At 44.1% G+C, this 19,639-nt stretch overlaps 1 protein-coding gene across 2 annotated transcripts in view; it reads left to right on the top strand.

Annotated features, from left to right (window-relative positions):
• The window catches only part of ADCY2 (adenylate cyclase 2), a 435,859-nt gene that overhangs the window by 268,432 nt on the left and 147,788 nt on the right, over positions 1 to 19,639 (top strand). The window contains exon 1 of one of the 2 annotated variants that reach the window (XM_045005618.1): positions 3,483 to 3,493. The exons of the other annotated variant lie outside the window; for it this stretch is intronic. The gene's annotated coding sequence lies outside the window, so the exon portion shown is untranslated. Of the gene's footprint in view, positions 1 to 3,482; positions 3,494 to 19,639 lie in introns of those variants that run through there. 2 annotated transcript variants of the gene reach the window in all.

Raw genomic sequence — 19,639 nt, 5'->3', positions numbered from 1 at the left:
TATTTTACATAATTCCATACATTATGGAATACATTTAATTCATCCCGTGCATGATTTTCATTAGAAATAAAGCTACCAAACCTAGCCAGATGCAATCTCAATTTTTCTGTGTAGGACAACTTAATGTGTGAAATTAATTCATATTAACATATGAAAATGTATTGGCATCACTGTCAGAATAGTTCTCTGATTCTAAAGTAATTGGTTACCTTTTTCAAAAGCACCTAAGTCCTATTTTCAAAAGGTCCTACATCACTTGAGAGCAAAGGGATAATTTACCCAGAAGTGCCTGGGTGAATTAGGAGACTAAGTCCCATTAAAAATTAATGGGCCTAGGCTCTTAGTCCACTTAGGGCCAGAATTTTAAAAGTATTTAGGCTCCTAATGGGATTTTCAAAAGTATCTAGATGCCTAACTTCCATTCAAATCAAAATTGATATCAGTGGGAATTAGATGCCTTTGTACTTTTGAAATCCCATTAGGTATCCTCCTGCATGTTTAGGTGCCTAAATACCTTTAAAAATCTGGGCCTTAAGCACTTTTTAAAATGTTACCATCTGGCCCCTAAGTAATTTAAGAGATTTTTTAAAAATGAGGGTGCTTTTGAAAACTTTACCCATTGTTATGGTTTAGGCTTAAAGAATATTTCGCTTAATAAGGCATGGAGAGTAACTTAGTCCATGAATGTCCTGTTGTGTGTCTGTATAGCATGATGAATCCACCACGCCTTTGGTAAATAGTTCTAATATTTAATTTCTCTCTTTGTTAAAAATGTATGCCTTATTTGCAGTCTGAATTCGTCTAGCTTCAACTTCCAGCCACTGGATCATGTTATACCTTTCTCTGTTAGACTGAAGAGCCCGTTATTAAATATTTGTTCCCCAGTTAGGTACTTATAGACTGTAACCAAATCACCCCTTAACTTCTCTTTGTTAAGCTAACTAGATTGATCTCCTTGAGTTTATTGCTATAAGGCAAGATTTATAAGCCTTTAATCACTCTCATGGCTCTTCTCTGAAACCTCTTCAATTTATCAACATTCTAGATTAAAATCTTCTCATGTTTTGTAATACAGATCTTGAAGTTTGTTTATTTGCTTCCAGGATAACTAGGAGAATGCCCTAGGATGTATATTGTGCAAAGTACCAGAAGAGTCAAATCTTCACTAAAGAAATAGATTTCTGGCAAAACTGGTATAGTTCTTTATTTAGAGCACATTGTAAGAATACAGAAGGATGCTTTAAAAGCATAATAACAGAACATGTCCTCTAAAGATCTACAGGACATTCATTTAAAATTAAGGTAGTGAACAAAATTAGAGTTATTGTATCCTCTCTCTACTCTAGACCCATCTGCATTTTAGTCTCTACCTAAGGGACAGAAAGTTAGCTTATTGAGGAAATGGCAACTACCCTGTTGCTGCTAAGGGGGAGGGAAATGAGATATTAAAAAATGCATAATTAAACTTCATCATCATTGTCCCATAAGAAGTTTAGTTCTTTGCATGGTTTCATTTATACTCTCTCTACTTATGTAAAAATGGGGTGTCTACCGCTCAGCGCCGGCTCCAGACCCCAGCGCGCCAAGCGCGCGCTTGGGGCGGCGTCCCACGGGAGGGCGGCAGGCGGCTCCGGCGGACCTCCCGCAGGCATGCCTGCAGGAGGTCCGCTGGTCCCATGGCGCCGGTGGACCTCCCGCAGACGTGCCTGCGGAGGGGCCGCTGGTCCCGTGGCTCCGGTGGAGCATCCGCAGGCATGCCTGTGGGAGGTCCACCGGAGCTGCAGGACCAGCAGACCCTCCGCAGGCACATCTGCGAGAGATCCACCAGCGCCGCAGGACCGGTGACCGCCAGAGCACCCCCCGTGGCGTGCCGCGCTGCTTGGGGCGACGGAAATCCTAGAGCCGCCCCTGCTACCGCTGATGCCATTATATGGTGTATTTTGACTCCAAACATTTTCTATTTTGTCAGCAGTGTGCAAGTAATGCAGCATACTCAGTTTTCCTACGTTACCATTCCATGCTGTAATCGGGTCATTCATTATTAACATGAGTAGTCTGATGTATGAAGAATCCATTTCACATAGATTGGCTGAGTAAGGAGGAATTCTGCCATGTGATGTATATGAAACAGTGTTCTGCTGTTTAAGTAAAGTTTTGTATCTTAGAGATACTTTCATTTGCATGTGATTGGGAAAAATGCAATCCATTAATTCCCAAATTGTGAGCCCAGTGTCCAGGCCAAATGGGCTAAGCTGAGTGCTAGACAATGAGCAGGAAGCAGGAAGAAGAATCCTCCCTCCTTTCTGTGGAATGGCTGTGGAGCCACCAATGAGACACTACACTAGACCAGACACTGGAATACACTGCACTGCTCCTTATGCATACCCCCACACACAGTGTGGAGGATTTGATATTTGCCCTTCTCCACGCCTGCCACCAGCTCTGCTGCCTGTGTATCCTGCTCTGCTGCCTGGAGCACCCCCTGCACCCCCAACCCCTCTTCCGCAGCCCCACCCCAGAGCCCACACCCCAACCCCCAATTTCGTGAGCATTCATTGCCCGGCATACAATTTCCATACCCAGATATGGCCCTCGGGACAAAAAGTTTGCCCACTCCTGCTATAACCTTTTAAATTGATTCCAGAAAGACTTCTGCAAATCAGCAACCTCACCATTTCTGCTATGAAACTGACCTAAGGACTTTACACATATCTGTATGTATACTGATCTCTTAACCACTGCAAATCTCTTCTTTCTTTTTCCTTTTATTATTAAAACTTTAGTCTTTTAGTTACTAAATGAATGGCATCCACATGATCATTGGGTAAGATCTGAGACACATTGACCTATGCAGGGGTGAAAGTAACATAAACGTCTTACTGGCACAGGGCCTGGCCTCGAGCTGAAGGGGCGGGGTCTTGAATGGAAGGGGCTGGCCTGGGGGTCAGCCTCCCACAGCCAGCCATTCTGCACTGCCTGGCCCATGCTGCCTGGTGCTCTGGCAGAAATTTAAGGGGCCCGGGACTCCGGTCGCTGCCATGGTAGCGGCAGCAGCCGGGAGCCCTGAGCCCTTTTAAATTGCCAGCTGCCCCTTTTGCACCCCCACCCCCAGCAGCCCTGGACAGCGCTTTAAAGTCGGCTGTGTACGTGCCCGTACTAGCAGCCACTTCCATACCAGTCCGTATCAGCCCACTTTCACCTCTGGACCTATGGATCAGTGTCCGGTCCTTTGGGACTGGTGAACCTCACATATGGTGAATCAGGTTTTCAGTAACCACTCATTATATTAGACATGGCTGTCTGGATGGGGGCCAAAGGCTGGCGTGCTTAAAGGGGACTGTATATAGCTTCAGTGTAGTATCACAGAAGTTGTTTTGTTACTGGCTTGGTAACCACCAGTTTGGGGGATTGTCTGCCCCATTCCTTGCAGTCTGCCCTGAGTATAGCATTCTCAATGTGGCCCATCCAGGCACCCAGTCACAAGTATTATCAGGTAAGAGAGCTTTCTTTTTTATATACTTTTGGTGGTTTTCATAATTGTTGTACTGATTAGATGGAACATTTTCAAAATGGTGTTCAAAATAAAAATGGGATGTCGTGCAGTCCACTTAATCGTGATGCAATTAGTCAGGAAAGCACCCTAGTAGATTGTCTTTTAGGGAACTAATTTAAACTCAGTGATACCTAATGGCAATGGCTGCAGCTTATAGGGAATGCCTTCTCACTAGCAATACTTACTGGTGAGATCTGCAGAAAGTACGATTTGTATCACCGCTGCCTATTCCTCACTTGTAGCGCTCCTTCCTGGTGAACAACATGTGCCTGGTGACTCTGCTGTGCTCACCATTTTCTAGCTTTCTGTGCCTCCTTGGGCGTTGTCATGGAGTCCCCGGGCAATGCTCTGGAACTGCTCCCCACAAAGCCAGTCAGGACTTTGGGGAGCCTCCTTTCCCTTGGAGCAGACTGTCTTCAGGGCAAGAAGCTCACACGGCTTCACCTTCCTGGGTCTGGCCTTGGAGCATTCATATATGCCCCTCTGTGCACTTCCCACAGCGAGTCCACCCAGGTGGAGTCCTGGGGAAGCCAGAGGATCCTGCACGCACCCCCACTTCGCAGTCAGACATGACTCTTAGCCATCCAGCAAAACAGAGGTTTATTAGATGACAAGAACATGGTCTAAACCAGAGCTTGTAGGTACAGAGAACAGGATCCCTCAGCTGGGTCCATTCTGGGGCCCAGTGAGCCAGACAACCCCGTCTGCCCTCACTTCCCGTCCTCAGCCAGCTCCAAACTGAAACCCCCTCCAGCCCCTCCTTCTCTGCTGAGTTCCTTTCCCGGGCCAGGAGGTCACCTGACCTCTTTGTTCTCCCACACCTTTAGCATCCCCTTGCAGTGGGGAAGGGCCCGGGCCATTAGTTGCCAGGAGACAGAGTGTCAGCCAGAAACTGAGGCACCCACACAGTATTCAGAGGAAACATTAAGAACAGTCCCACTTCGTCGCAGGCATAAGTTCTTATAATTGGGTAGCAACAATGGTATTTTTTATTATTTGGGAATTTCTCTAAATGGGGCAAAAGCCCATTCAACATCCTATCCAGTTTAAGAGAATTCTATTTTAAATCCATGCTTCCTTTTCAATTGTCAAGCAATCCTGTTTAAATCAATCAAAAACAAAACCACTGCTACTATCCTAGAAATGTTAAATGTCAAGGAGTCAGGGCACCTGTACTGCATAATCTGGCAAGTGCTATGTCATGGCACCGTACTGTTGTAAGCAAATTTAGGTGTGGAGAAAATAGCAGATTTCTATATTATTTCTGTTGTTATGATATATGTCCCAGTTTACTTCCTATTATTTTGTATGACTGCATGGAGTTAAATCAAAGGAAGTTGGTAGAGGGGAAAAAAAACAGGAAATGAAAAAATGACAGGGGTAAGATACCAGTTTAGATGTCCATATTAATGTAACCTTTCTTTTGTAGCTGTGTCACTTATTGATCTAGAAAAGAATAAACTCATAGGAATAAATATAAACAAAGAGGAGAAATAAATAATTTAGATGTCAAAATACTGATAACCCTGAACACATCACTTAGTTTAATATCCAAATTAGGGGGTTGCTAAGTCTTTCATTGAAAACATAAGTGAGAGAGCTTTCCTGTTAGTTTATCTGCATTAAACCCAGCACTTGTCCAGAGAATTATTCATTGTTAACGTGTTACTTGAACTTGAACATTTCTCTGCTTGTTTTACTCATAGACCTTAGTTGTGAAAGTAATACTATATGTTCCACCATGTTGAGTCATTATAATTTCACTGTGGGGGAGGCCAACCTATTTAGGTAAGGATTGCAAAAAGATATTGATTTTATGCCAGAGTTTTAGTATCAGATGAATTTTAAAATATTTAACGAAAAAGATTTATGGGTTTTAGGGTCATAGTCACTTAGCTGAGCAGTTTTTGCTGATAAATAATGAAACCTGTAAGGATTATTTTGTGATGCTTTCATTCATCATTCAGTGAGACAATTTCCTCCTCTTACTATCAGCTCCTATCCTTATCCTCTTTGTTGCTGTTTCTGCATCCAAGAGGACAGCTGAAGAGGGTCTTAGCAAAGTCAATGCCAGTACTCAGTGTTTTCTAAAAAAACTACAGTATGTAAAGACCAGCAGATTCTTTGACATTATCTATATCTGTATCATTCAATCAAAACTCCATTAGTCTGGCAGTTGGGAACCTACTGTCAGCTTATTCCACAATAGAGCGATCCCTTTCGCTACACTAGTGGGAGCAGAAAGGTGCACCCATTTTGCTCAGTTTTGCATTATAGAAGTGATGTAAAGTCCTTCTCATCAACTCATGAAAAGGGCTGGTTTGGGAATTAAAGGAATGAATTGTTTTTGCTTTTAAAGAGGAAAATGAGAGATTTGATTCCCACTGCTGGAGACTACCACATTGGAGAAAGGTAAAAAGTGGTAGAATGTGAGAAACTGGCAGTATTTCATATTGTTATGTTGTTAATAATTCACCAGGTGCTCATCACCATAGTATCTGAACTCACCATGTTCAAAAAATATAAATAAATCAGCTTTCATCACGCTTCATCTGTCAGAATTAATTATTAAGGCTAAGATTTTGTCACAGGTATTTTTAGTAAAAGTCACAGGCAGTGCACAGGCAATAAACAAAAATTCACAGAAGCCCAGGACTTGTGTGGTGAGGGGAGGGGGCTGACCACTGGGGAGTGGGGGGGTTGAAGCCCAAGTCCCGCCACCTGGGACTGACAGCCCGAGTTTCACTGCGGGGGGTTGACTGCCCGAGCCCTGCCACGGGGTGAGGATGGGGATGGGGATGGGAGAGTCTTACTGTCCCTGTCAAAAAATATTTAAATAAATAATAAATGGTATTCTATTATTTAAATTTAAATAAATGGTATTCTATTATTGTTTAACAGCGCAACTCATCACAATTAATTTTTAATTGCTTGACAGCCCTAGTGTATACATTAAAAATGTTTCCGATGACAATACAGAAGGCATTAAGACTCCTTGCATTTTGCCAATAAATCATTTGTTGTGGATTGTTTGCAAGTTATTTGATGCTGATTTTGCAATTTAGCAACAATATTGCAGGGAGTACTTAAATTCTTCAAGTATGTGTCAGTGTGACTCCCATTGCAGATACTCATGTGCCTCATGCATGAGACCAATGTTTGAATATCCATCAGGGCCATGTATTTGCCCTGTGTCTCCTTATGGACTTGTATGAGGGCATAAAGGGTGGGATGACCATGACCCTCTCTCAGTTCCCTCTTACAGCCCATGGCAGCAAGATGGAAGCTGTCTAGTGTCTGATCCACTAGTTCTTAGCTTTGGCTAAACCTGAAAATGTTCTAAACCTTCCGAATTCTTCTGTGTCTTTGATTGTGACCGCCGAGATCTATATCAACATGTCTGGACTGACTATTGTGTGTTACACTCTGTACAGATCTACTTTGCATGACATATTTGAAAGCTCTGGGCTTCAAGTCCTATCAATCCTACAATAAACTAATTCCATTGAAAGATGGATGGAAGAAAATCATGCTTCTCTGCCTCCCTACAACTGCGTGTGACTAATTGCCAGGCCTTACTGGCCAAATACAACTTTCTAACCTGGAACTGGGTTACGCCCATCCTCTTGAAGTTTTCTCATGACAACAGAGAGGAATTCATAGGCATAATTAAGGAAGGCCATTTGATGGCCAACTGCTCCTTACAGGAAGTGATGGATGTCTCCGACATCATAGCCAGATCTATGGCCTCCCTGGTGACAATGTGCAGACCAATGTGACTCCAGGCACTGAGCATCAAGAGGGAGGTAGAGGTCATAATTTGACAACTTGCCTCTTGAGGAAGCAGAATTCAGCAACTAGAAGGACAGTTCTCTGCACTTGTTAAAAAATTCAAAACTCATGTTGCACTCTCTGGGGGATTTTCACCCCCAGCTGTACCACCTTGAACACCACTCAAAAAACAGGGGCTCATCCTACCTTTCCAGGTAATCTAAGTACCATGCTAAGGAAAGACTGAGGTGTAATACAGATGTCAGCTTTCATCCTCCTCAGGATTGTCAGGAGCTACATCAGATCCAGTCCAGAGAGCACTATGTTCAGAAGCCAACAATCCCCATTCCACCAATTATGGTCTTCCATAACATCAGTCAGGTGGGTGCTTGAAATCATCACACATGGCTACCCCATCCAATTCCACTCTTTGCCCCCTACATAACCCCCTTCCAAGTCCCTCTTCAAGGACCATTCTCATGAGAACCCGTTACAAGTGGAAGTGGCCTTTTTTGCTTTGTCTCAGGGCCATAAAGGTGATTCCACCAGAATTAAGGAGAAGAGGCTTCTACTTTTGTTAGTTCCTCATTCTGAAGAAGAAAGGGGGTCTTCATCCTGTCCTAGACCAGAGGAGACTCAACAAATACATACACTGTCTTGGGTTCAGGAGAGTAACATTTGCCTCCATCATTCCATCTCTCTGTGTTCAAGACTGGCTCATGGCTCTCAACTTACAGAATGTGTGCTACCATATAGCTATCCATCCACAGGAAGGATACATAGTGGAGCCCAACCATTATCATAGGAGCTATGATCAGCTTCCAGTCAGCAAAAGCTTATCTCCCAGAGGACAGATTCAGGCTTCTCTAGTAGATGGAAAATGACCTAAAATCAAATCCAATGACAATTGTGTACACATCTGGAACTCTTAGACCACATATTGCCATGACCTTTTTAATTGTGGCTGAGGTAGGTCTACTCCCCATCCAGACATCACATGAACAAGAGAGTCTTGCTTCAAGTTCTGCAAGAGTTCAGTTGGTGACTAGATCCAGTGACCCTACTAACAGAGATACCATTCTCAAACACCTGCCCAGTGATGACACAGTGATTACAGAAACTTCAGGGACAGACTGTGGTACCCACCTGAACCATCTGTAGATGCAAGGAACATGTTCTCAGAATTACCTAAAACTACAAATGAATGTCCTGGAGCTGAGAGGCATGAGAGTGGCCTGCAGAATGTTCCTGTCTATTCTGCAGAATTCCATGATGCAAATCCTGATGGACAACACATCCATTATGCACTACAAAAATAAGCAAGGAGGTCCTTGATCATCCTCTCTCTGCCAGAAAGCCATCAGGCTCTGAATGTGGTGTCATCAACACAGGATAACCCTATAGTCTCTACTCTTTCCAGGGTCTGCAGAAATATAGCTGGTGTCTTGAGGAGACATGGGGTAAACAGTGATGAGTGGTTGCTGCAGAAGTCCATCCTATAGTCAATATTCCATCAGTGGGGGGCTTCTGTAATAGACTTGTTTGCTACAGAGGACAACACCAAATGCCTAAACTTCAGCTCCAGAGCAGACATGAGCCCAGGCTCATTACCAGATGTCTTTCTCCTTCAGAGGTCTCAGGTATTCCTATATGCCTTTTAGTTGACTGCACATCCCAGAATAATATCCAAGATCAGATGGGACACAGTTATGGTCATTCTGATAGCCCCTAACTGTCTTGGTCAATTTTGGCTATCAGGCATATTGCAGATGTCCAGGTGGCTTCCCGAACACTTTGCACTTCCAACATAATATCTGAGAACCAGGGTCAGATACTGCACCCTGGCCCACAGTTGTTGCCTATCTGAGCACTAGTGACAAACTTCTCCATGCAGGTTCAGGAAATTCTCATACCAAGAAGACTTATTCCTCAAAATGGAAAATATTTCCTCTCCTAGACCCAGGAAAGGCACTGATACTGATGACCCTTGATTACATGCTGCACTTGAAACAGGCAGGATGGCTTTTAACTCTCAAGGTTCACCATGCAGCAATATCAGCCTGTCAGTATGGTTGTACTCAATTATCTCATATTGAAAGGTATCAAAATTCCTCTTCCATACTTATCCTCCAGTTACTGATCCAACATTGGGACCTCAACATTGAACTACTGTCAAATTGCTTAATACAGCATCTGACCATCAAGTTTTTTTTTCTGATGCTATTACCTCAGGAGAGAGAGTCAGTCATTTTTAAGCCCTGATGGCTAGATTGCCTTATATGCCCTTCCCATATGGACATGGTGGTGCTGAGATCAGACCCCAAGTTAATCCCTAACATGGCCTTAGAATTCCACCTGAACTAGTCAGTTACCTTGCCAGTCTTCTTCCCAAAGCCATATTTGACACCAAGAGAAAAGAAGCTGCATACTTTGGATTTATCCAGAGCCTTGCTCTATTAACTGAACAAGACCACTCCTTTTAGTCTGTCCCTCTGCTTCTTTGTGGCCATAACCAGTGCATTGAAAGGTCAAGCTATCTTGTCACAGAAAATCTTTAAGTGGATCACACTTTTCAACTGCTGTCCCTGCCATTAGAGGGCAGGCAACCCTCTCCCTTTGACTGTATCATTCCACCAGGGCACAGGAAGTATCTTCTGCCTGCTTCAGTAATGTTCCAGTCTCTGCGATCTGCAAAGCTGCAATATAGTAACCCACTCACTTATGTTAATGTTATGCCCTTGGCATGGCAGCAAGGTTAGATGCCAAGTTCTGGAGAGCAATAATTCAATCACTGTTTGATGACAGCCAAAATTCCTCACTCTACTGTCCAGGGGGGATGCTGCTTGTCAGTCACCTACAGTGGGATCCACATTGACACATATTGGAAGGAAAGAGAACGGTAACTTATCCTACGGTAACTGTGGTTCTTCAAGATGTTGTCTGCATGGATCCCACAACCAACTCTTTATCCCTTCTTTTTAGAGACCTTGGTAACACAGGCTTTGAATTGCAAAAGAGAACTGGAGGGAGAGGGGAAAGTGACATGACTGCTCCACTGTTTATGCCCTCATATAGGAGCATCCGGAGGCACATGTATGGCCCCAACAGACACTGTTATTTATTTATTTTTTTAAATCCAATCTCATACCCATGAGATGCATGCGCACCTACAGTGGGATCATCCTGACTAGAGTATCTCAAGGAACTAGTTTCTGTAGGGTAAGTAACCGTTCTTTCTTTCTCTTTAGCACAGAAATCCCTAAATTCCTCCAATATGTTGATTGCTGCATTGTAGTTTTTAATCTGAACAGGCTTTCAGATGAATCTTCTTCCTCTTCCTCTTTATTTAGAATTTCCCCCAAAATTTCATATTGGATTGTAGCTCTGAGAAATGCCTTTTCTTTCCAGTCCCCTCCACATGCCTTAGTCTGCCTGTTTTTATCTTCATCTGTCACATCATTTGCAGCTGGCATGCCATCTAATGTGTAGTCAGTCAGTCTCTCAAATGGTGCATTGCAGATTTCCCCATCATCATCGGAGAGAGCAGTGTTCTCTATGGTGCCAAATAAAAAAAGTAAATGACATTTTTTGAATTGTCATGGTCTTCATTACATTCCAGTTTGCAAGCAGCTCACTCCACAGCATCAAGCTGGGTGATATGTTTAGAAAGCATTGTTGTGTTTTCAACTGTTTCATTTTTAACAGTCAGAAATCTCACTAAACACAGAGGAGTATGTAATTTTAAAAATTTTGAGTTTGCCAGCATCCCTTAGTTGCAGACAGAAGCTACAATTTACTTTTTCTCTTTGACAAATTGATAGCAACCGACTGGGAATGTTGTCTGTAAACAGTAAGACACAGCATGATGCCTTTACAAATTTCATTTTTTATTAAAAGAAATTAAAAATGAACTCATTGTTTCAAACATGATCCAGGTTTACTTGTGTTCCCACATAATGGAATATTTAGGATATAAATGTTACATAAGCTGCTAATAAGTGGGAAACTTTCTTTCTTACCATACATGCATTCAAACAACATGTGGCAAAGTACCTTCTTCTCCTCAGCAGGCTCAGTCCTTTTTAGCCTTGGAGACACAGGCCTGGGCAAAGCAAATCCTTATAGGTAGCACAGGGTCTGGCTATTCCTTCCCTCAGTCAGTCCCTGGGGACAGAGTGCAGCCTTCATTGCTTTCTGGAAGGGTTCAGAGCCTTGCTGCACCTAGCTTACTGGCAGCGGCAGCTTCCGCTTCTGCTTCCTGCTTCCTGCTTCCCACTTCCCTCTCACTCCACCCCCCTTCCACGCTGGGGAGGGTTTAAAAAGGTCTCAAGCAGTTGGAGCCAGCTGAACCTAATTAGCTCCCTTGTAACTCCTTTTCCAGCTGAACCTTATTTCCCTCTGGTTATCTCTCCTTAGTGGATTGGGAGAGGCCTTTTAACCCCCTGGGACTAATTACTACCCCACCCCCCGTAGCCGTTTTTCCTGGGTTTGCCACAAACAGCAAAGTTATCTTTTGAGGGATTTTACTAATTTGTCACTATTGGCTTTATCTGCTGCTTGTGTAAGTGAACTTATGGGTAAATGAGAGGGAAAGAGTCTTATTTCCTTTATATTGTCTGTGTTTTCAGGATAATAGCCAGAAAATATCTCGATCGGTTTCTATTTTCAAACCATAACAGTCTCCTCATGCACATCAGCAGTCTTGTCACAAAGAATCTTATAGCTACACTATCCCCAACATTCAAGCTATCTGCTTCTAGCTTGAAAATCATGCTTGCATATTTCATATACTTTTTAAAATTTATATCGAATATACAAAATGTGCCCATCTACTACTGTGAGCACCTTTGACAGATCCTGAGGAATGATGTACTTAGAAAAACAATCCAGCCAAACTAATCAGCCAGCCCACAGCAACCATCAACAAAGCTGAATATCAGCCCTCATCATGGACCCCACCACCACCAGAAGAAGTCCAAGTGCAATGATAAGTGTGGTAGCGTGCTCTGAAAATCAACAGACCTGTATTAGTTTGTACCAAGGATGGGAGTAGATTTCAAAGCCTATATCCAGTGTTATGGATCCATCCCTCCAAGGCATCTGCCATTAGGAGGTATGCACTTACTTGAAAGCTTACTTGCAGGATTGGGCCTTTATTTTGTAGGAACAATTAAAGTTCAGTAACTTTATTTTTTATATTTTTAGCTTTCAATCATACCAATAGTATGCCATTCTTTTTGTTTTATTTTTACAGTACTTTGAAGTAAGATTTTTCTTCTACTGTCTGTGAATAGCCTCTCATTTTCTTAACATTTTCTGTATGTAGGTATGCCCATAGAAAAAATGATTTTATTAATCAGGTGCCTGTGCGGGATGGTCACCCCGCTCATGACCTGAAGGGTTTAAAACAGCTCTGGGAGAGGGCTGGGGTGAGGGAAAGGCTAGGCTGATTGGGGGAAGCAGTCACAGGTGGGGCCATACCCCAATCAGGCCACAGCTAGCCCTATCAGAGAGCTGAGGGCCAGAAACTGGAAGACACACTCTCTCTAGAATCCTGTGGCACCTTATAGACTGACAGACATTTTGGAGCATGAGCTTTCGTGGGTGAATACCCACTTCGTTGAATGCATGTAGTGGAAATTTCCAGGGGCAGGTATATATAAGCAAGCAAGAAGCAAGCTAGAGATAATGAGGTTAGTTCAATTAGGGAGGATGAGGCCCTGTTCTAGCAGTTGAGGTGTGAAAACCAAGGGAGGAGAAACTGGTTTTGTAGTTGGCAAGCCATTCACAGTCTTTGTTTAATCCTGAGCTGATGGTGTCAAATTTGCAGATGAACTGAAGCTCAGCAGTTTTTCTCTGAAGTCTGGTCCTGAAGTTTTTTTTGCTGCAGGATGGCCACCTTAAGATCTGCTATTGTGTGGCCAGGGAGGTTGAAGTATTCTCCTACAGGTTTTTGTATATTGCCATTCCTAATATCTGATTTGTGTCCATTTATCCTTTTCTGTAGAGACTGTCCAGTTTGGCCGATGTACATAGCAGAGGGGCATTGCTGGCATATGATGGCGTATATTACATTGGTGGACGTGCAGGTGAATGAACCGGTGATGGTGTGGCTGATCTGGTTAGGTCCTCTGATGGTGTCGCTGGTGTAGATATGTGGGCAGAGTTGGCATCGAGGTTTGTTGCATGGATTGGTTCCTGAGCTAGTTACTATGGTGCGGTGTGCAGTTACTGGTGAGAATATGCTTCAGGTTGGCAGGTTGTCTGTGGGCGAGGACTGGCCTGCCACCCAAGGCCTGTGAAAGTGTGGGATCATTGTCCAGGATGGGTTGTAGATCCCTGATGATGCGTTGGAGGGGTTTTAGCTGGGGACTGTATGTGATGGCCAGTGGAGTCCTGTTGGTTTCTTTCTTGGGTTTGTCTTGCAGTAGGAGGCTTCTGGGTACACGTCTGGTTCTGTTGATCTGTTTCCTTATTTCCTCATGCGGGTATTGTAGTTTTGAGAATGCTTGGTGGAGATTTTGTAGGTGTTGGTCTCTGTCTGAGGGGTTAGAGCAGATACGGTTGTACCTCAGTGCTTGGCTGTAGACAATGGATCGTGTGGTGTACCTGGGATGAAAGCTGGAGGCATGAAGGTAGGCATAGCGGTCGGTAGGTTTTCGGTATAGGGTGGTGTTAATGTGACCATCACTTATTTGCACCGTGGTGTCTAGGAAGTGGACCTCCTGTGTAGATTGGTCCAGGCTGAGGTTGATGGTGGGGTGGAAGCTGTTGAAATCGTGGTGGAATTTTTCCAGTCTCCTTCCCATGGGTCCAGATGATGATGTCATCAATGTAGCGTAGGTAGAGAAGGGGCGTGAGTGGACAAGAGCTGAGGAAGCATTGTTCCAGGTCAGCCATAAAAATGTTGGCATATTGCGGGGCCATGGGGGTACCCATAGCCGTGCCACTGATCTGGAGATATATATTGTCATCAAATTTGAAATGCTATGCCTATCTTAATAATTGGAGATATACCAATCTCCTAGAACTGGAAGGGACCTTGAAAGGTCATTGAGTCCAGCCCCCTGCCTTCACTAGCAGGACCAATTTTTGCCTCAGATTCCTAAGTGGCCTCCTCAAGGATTGAACTCATAACTGTGGGTTTAGCTGGCCAATGCTCAAACCACTGAGCTATCCCTTCTTCTTCATGCCTCCCGCTTCCATCCCCCTGGAAATTTCCACTACATGCATTCGACGAAGTGGGTATTCACCCACGAAAGCTCATGCTCCAAAACGTCTGTTAGTCTATAAGGTGCCACAGGATTCTTTGCTGCTTTTACAGATCCAGACTAACACGGCTACCCCTCTGATACTCTCTCTCTAGCTTCAGAGAGAGAAGGACTTGGCTGCCTCAGAGCTGAGAACTGTACCTAGGGTGGAGCAGTGCTGGGGAAGGGCAGAGGGAGCTGGGGAGCTCCAGCTTAGGAAAACCCCAGGCTGCAGGCCTAGTTGAAAGCCTACAAATAGATACTGGGGCTGCAGAGGGGCAGCCCAGAGATAGGCAAAGGCAGCAGGTCCTAACCCCTTTGCCAATGATGAGTTGTTTACAGACTGCAATTTGCCCCAGGGAGCGGTGGCTAGATGGTGACAGGCAGTAGCCACTGAGGCAAGGTGGGGATCTGGGGTTGGGGGTTCCCCGGGAAGGGAGATCCAGCGTGAGGGGGTACTGCACTGGGCAGAACCTCTGGGCAAAGGGCACCGGGGTCCAGGAGGGACACGGGGGCCAGTGGCAGGCAAGACACCGGCTGCAGAGGGCGCTCCAGGCTGGAAAGAACTAATTCCTTGGATGACCAGCAGGAGGCACTGTGCCAGTGAGTCATCGCCCTGCCACAGTGCCCAAAAGAATGCTAGGTGCCTCAAGCACATAGAATAAGACAGTTCCATGCCTCAAAGTGCTTATATTCTAAATAGACAAAACATACAAGGTGGAGGAAAGGAATATATCAGACAAGCATTATGACTGAGAGGAATTTGGCATGTATCTTATTAATTGATCTTTTTTTTAATCTTTCTTTGCTTCTCCCTCCCTCCGGCACTTTATTTGCTCCCTCTTGCCAGCAGTCCCTATTGCAATCAGATTATTTTCTTGATATTCTAAAACAACATGTTCCTTGTTCAGGATCAATGCCTTCTTGGAATTTGACTTTTATTAACAAACAAATCCAGTCCAGGCTTGGCTACTCCTGGCATTCCTGGCTCAGGGCTGTTCAGCCCACCCCCTAGGTCATCTGTCTCATGCTACCTCTGAAGCCTGCTTCCTTCCCTCCAGGTTTGATATTGCTGGTAAATGTTGCAGAATGATGTGGCTTTATCCCTTTCTCCAGACCAGGCCATTAACCCTTATGGCAGGGTGTCAAATGTAGGTTTTGTCTACGATATCACACCTCCCCTCTGAAAGAATGCTCTCTTGCCCCAATGCTCCACTGTGCAGGAGAGTTACAACATGATGAGATTCTACTATTTCCTTCTCCTCTTACCGGTCTCATGTTCATGGTATATATATTCATGGTATATTTCTGTCTCACAAACTCAAAACTTTATCTACTCCTTTCTCAATGCTTTTTCCTTCGCTTTTCTCTAGCCTTATGCCTGTTTCTGTATCTATTGATGCCTTTTCCATTATATGGTTCCGGCGGAGCCTTGCCACAAGAGCAAGTGACACAACATACACCTGCAATAGATGAGAGCGTCACCATGTGACCAGAATCATGCTATATCCTTGGTGCTCTTTTCAAGGGAATTGAAAACAAACGTTGCTTTATTCTATATCAAATGTATTGTCTGTTGTGTGGGCATATTTCCATCTTTACATCAGATTGCTTGCACCTTTGCATATAGTTTCATTCTTCAAAAACATCTAAATAAACCATATTTTAAAATAGATCCAAAGCAATGCAGGGAAGCTAGCAAATGAGTCTGCAATAATTGGAATCTTTGCTTAGAAATGTCTAGCAAAAAGTAGGACACGAGCATATCATCACCTCATCTAATATTACCAGTAGTCCATTAGTATAGTGCTAGTAATGAATTGTTTCTTACCTGTAACTTCAGTCACAGCATATGCAGCCACTAGCTGTTCTGAAAATAGAAGGCAGTAAGTGTAAGCTCACATTGTGTACTTAATGCCCATTTGTTTTTATGGACATTCTCTGCGGTTATCAAAATATCTCAACCAAGAAAATGAAGGAAATTTCCAATTCTGCAGTATTAAAACTGAAACTGTTGATGCCTTTAATACCACTTTATCTTTCATCCAGAGAAATACAACTGCATTCACATTTTAATGAAAACCTTTTACATTTATATTCTCACTGCATGTTCTAGACCAGGCATAGGCAAACTATGGCACGTGTGCCGAAGGCGGCACACGAGCTGATTTTCAGTGGCACTCACACTGCCTGGGTCCTGGCCACCGGTCCGAGGGGCTCTGCATTTTAATTTAATTTTAAATGAAGCTTCTTAAACATTTTAAAAACCTTATTCACTTTACATACAACAATAGTTTAGTTATATAATATAGACTTATAGAAAGAGACCTTCTTAAAACTTTAAAATGTATTATTGGCACACAAAACCTTAAAATCGAGTGAATAAATGAAGACTCAGCACAGCACTTCTGAAAGGTTGCCAACCCCTGTTCTAGACCACCTGCTTGTTAAAAAGTGTCAAACTTGGGGCCTACAGGGATGAGCGTATCTCTGAATAAAACATTCAGGTATTAAGTAAAACAAGTGACAGATATACCTTTGCTTATGACATTTTCCTCACGACACTTCCTGCTATGCATCTGATATGTAGCAATATGTACATCAAAACTAACAGCAACAAAATAATATGATAAAAATTACATACCACAAAAGAAAAACTGATTTATGCCAAAACTAAAGTGATCAGTTTTGGTGCAAATTAATATAGAACCTGAGTCTGCACCCTTTAAAATCAGTGGGAGTTTTCTGTTGATGTCAGTAGGTGCAGGATTAGTCTCATGGTGATTCAATTTCATGAGCATTTCCCTTCACAGTTGTCTACTCTGAGTAGAAAGGCAAACTACGTGAAGGTTTTTCTGTTTCATCGATGCATGTCTGCTACTGTGAACCATTATATTGTCACACAAAGATGATCACAGAGAAGTACATTTCTAAAGAAGAAATCATGATTGAAGTAAAAAGTTGCAGATGTGCTGGAGGTATCCATATTTCCTGGTGTTGATATTTAGCACCCTGAATCCTGGTCAGGGCTGCCTCCGCTCCCACCTTCTACCCCACCTCTTGCCCAGCCAGTCCCAATCTACCCCCCACCCCAATTCTTTGTTTGATCTCAGTTTTCCCCCATTTCCCTCCCTTGCTCCCAATCCAAGACTCCTTGCCCAGCCAGTCCCAGCATCCCCCCACAACAACTCCCCATACCAGTTTATCTCCTCTACAATGCCAGAGTACTGTGAGGGGGAGCATTAAGAGCACAGGAGAGATTTTCAGTTCCAGTGCCCAGACCTGGACCTGCCCTAGCCTGCAGGAGCCCAGCACTGCAATTGCTAATCCTGAGGGAATTCTGTGCCACTCTGTGCGTGCATAATTAATGCATATTTTTAATTTTTTTGCACAGAAAAAAGCTTCTGCTGGAAAGTTGTTGCAGTTCTGCCTTTTGCCCACCGAGGGTGATGTAGTGGTAGAACAGAGCAGCGGCTCCCAGCCAGCTAGGGAAAAGAAAGAGCCTGCTTTCTTCACAGCACCTGTCAGGCTAGGTCAGGAGACAGGGGCTGTGGGGAGAAAGACAGTGTGGGGTTGCTGGGGGGGTCATACAGGGGCTCATAAGGGCTAGTGGGGGAGGACAGACTGGGGCAGGGGCTGAATGGGAGTGGAGGTGCAAAGCAACAGAGGAGAGAGAGGGGCAGGGCCATTGGGACAGGAGGTGACTGAGTGGGGGCACAGAGACACATGGGGACAGGGGGGTGCAAGGACACATGGGGATGTGGGAGTGGGTTTCTGAGTGGGGGTGGAGGGACACAGGGGAAGTGCAGGGACACATAGGGAAAGGGGAAGATGTGCCTGACTGAATGGGAGAGGCTAGGGGTCAGCCAGGGTCTGCATGTGTGAAGCTTTCTAACAATCCCTTCCTTGACACCCCCTCCCCCCAAAAAACCACTGTTCCATAATTTTCCCAACCATATCTAACAACCCACCAAGTTCACACCAAGGCTCCTTCCCAGCAATTACTTCCCTCTCCCTCAGCATCTTCATTACCCCTAAGTCCCCCCAAGCCTTTGCACTGCTTCTGAGGGGTGTGGGAAATACGATTCTGTATTGTAATTTAAAGGAATTATTACTCAGAGTTCTGTATTAATATGTCTAGGTAAGGAATCTATTTATAAAAAACATTTCCTGAATCTTTTTTTGTTGTCCATATTGTACAGACATACTTGCTGACAGGTATTTTGAAATAAACGACCAAAAATAATTGAAACTGCTGTGATTATATTGTGTTATTTTGACAAATACAATATGCAGAATTTGAAAATATTTTGCGCAGAATTTTTATTTTTTTGTTGCAGAATTTTTAAGTTTTTGCACAGAATTATCTCCAGAGTAAATTGCATTGAAAATCCTGCTCAGTCCCAGGCTCCAGCATGCTCAATTTGGAGGGAATATTCAGAAAATTTAGATGCAAAGTCCTAGCTAGTCTCTACTGAGTATGTGTGAATTGCAATTTTTCAAAGGCTTATAATTTGGCCTAATTTGAGGTGGATTTTCATGAGGACAACAAAAGTCACATCTCTGATAATGTAGGTCATCTACACTAACTCCTCACTTTAAGTCGTCCCGGTTAACGTTGTTTCATTGTTACATTGCTGATCAATTAGGGAACATGCTCATTTAAAGTTGTGCAATGCTCCCTTCTAACGCCATTTAGCAGCCGCCTGCTTTGTCCACTGCTTGCAGGAAGAGCAGCCCAGTGGAGCTAGCTGGGAGGGGGGGGTGGAACCAGGGTGGACCGACAGCCCCCCTATCAGCTCCCCGCTCCCCTAAGTTCCCTGTGCAGCAACTGCCCAGCAGGCTAGCAATTGCAGCTGTCCCTCCTGCCACTGCCATGTGCTGCTCCTGCCCTCTGCCTTGGAGCTGCTCCCTGAGACTCCTGCTTGCTGTGGAGGGTGGGGGGAGGAAGAAGGGGGCTAATGTCAGGGTGTCCACCTCCCCCCGCTCCTGCACCCCGCTTACCCCATCTTCCATAGAGCAGGGGGGACACACAACAGAGGGAGCTTCCAGGCAGCAGCAGCTG

Source organism: Mauremys mutica, chromosome 2 (assembly GCF_020497125.1).
Source record: "Mauremys mutica isolate MM-2020 ecotype Southern chromosome 2, ASM2049712v1, whole genome shotgun sequence".
NCBI lineage: Eukaryota > Metazoa > Chordata > Testudines > Geoemydidae > Mauremys > Mauremys mutica.
This window is presented reverse-complemented; position numbering and strand designations above follow the sequence as displayed.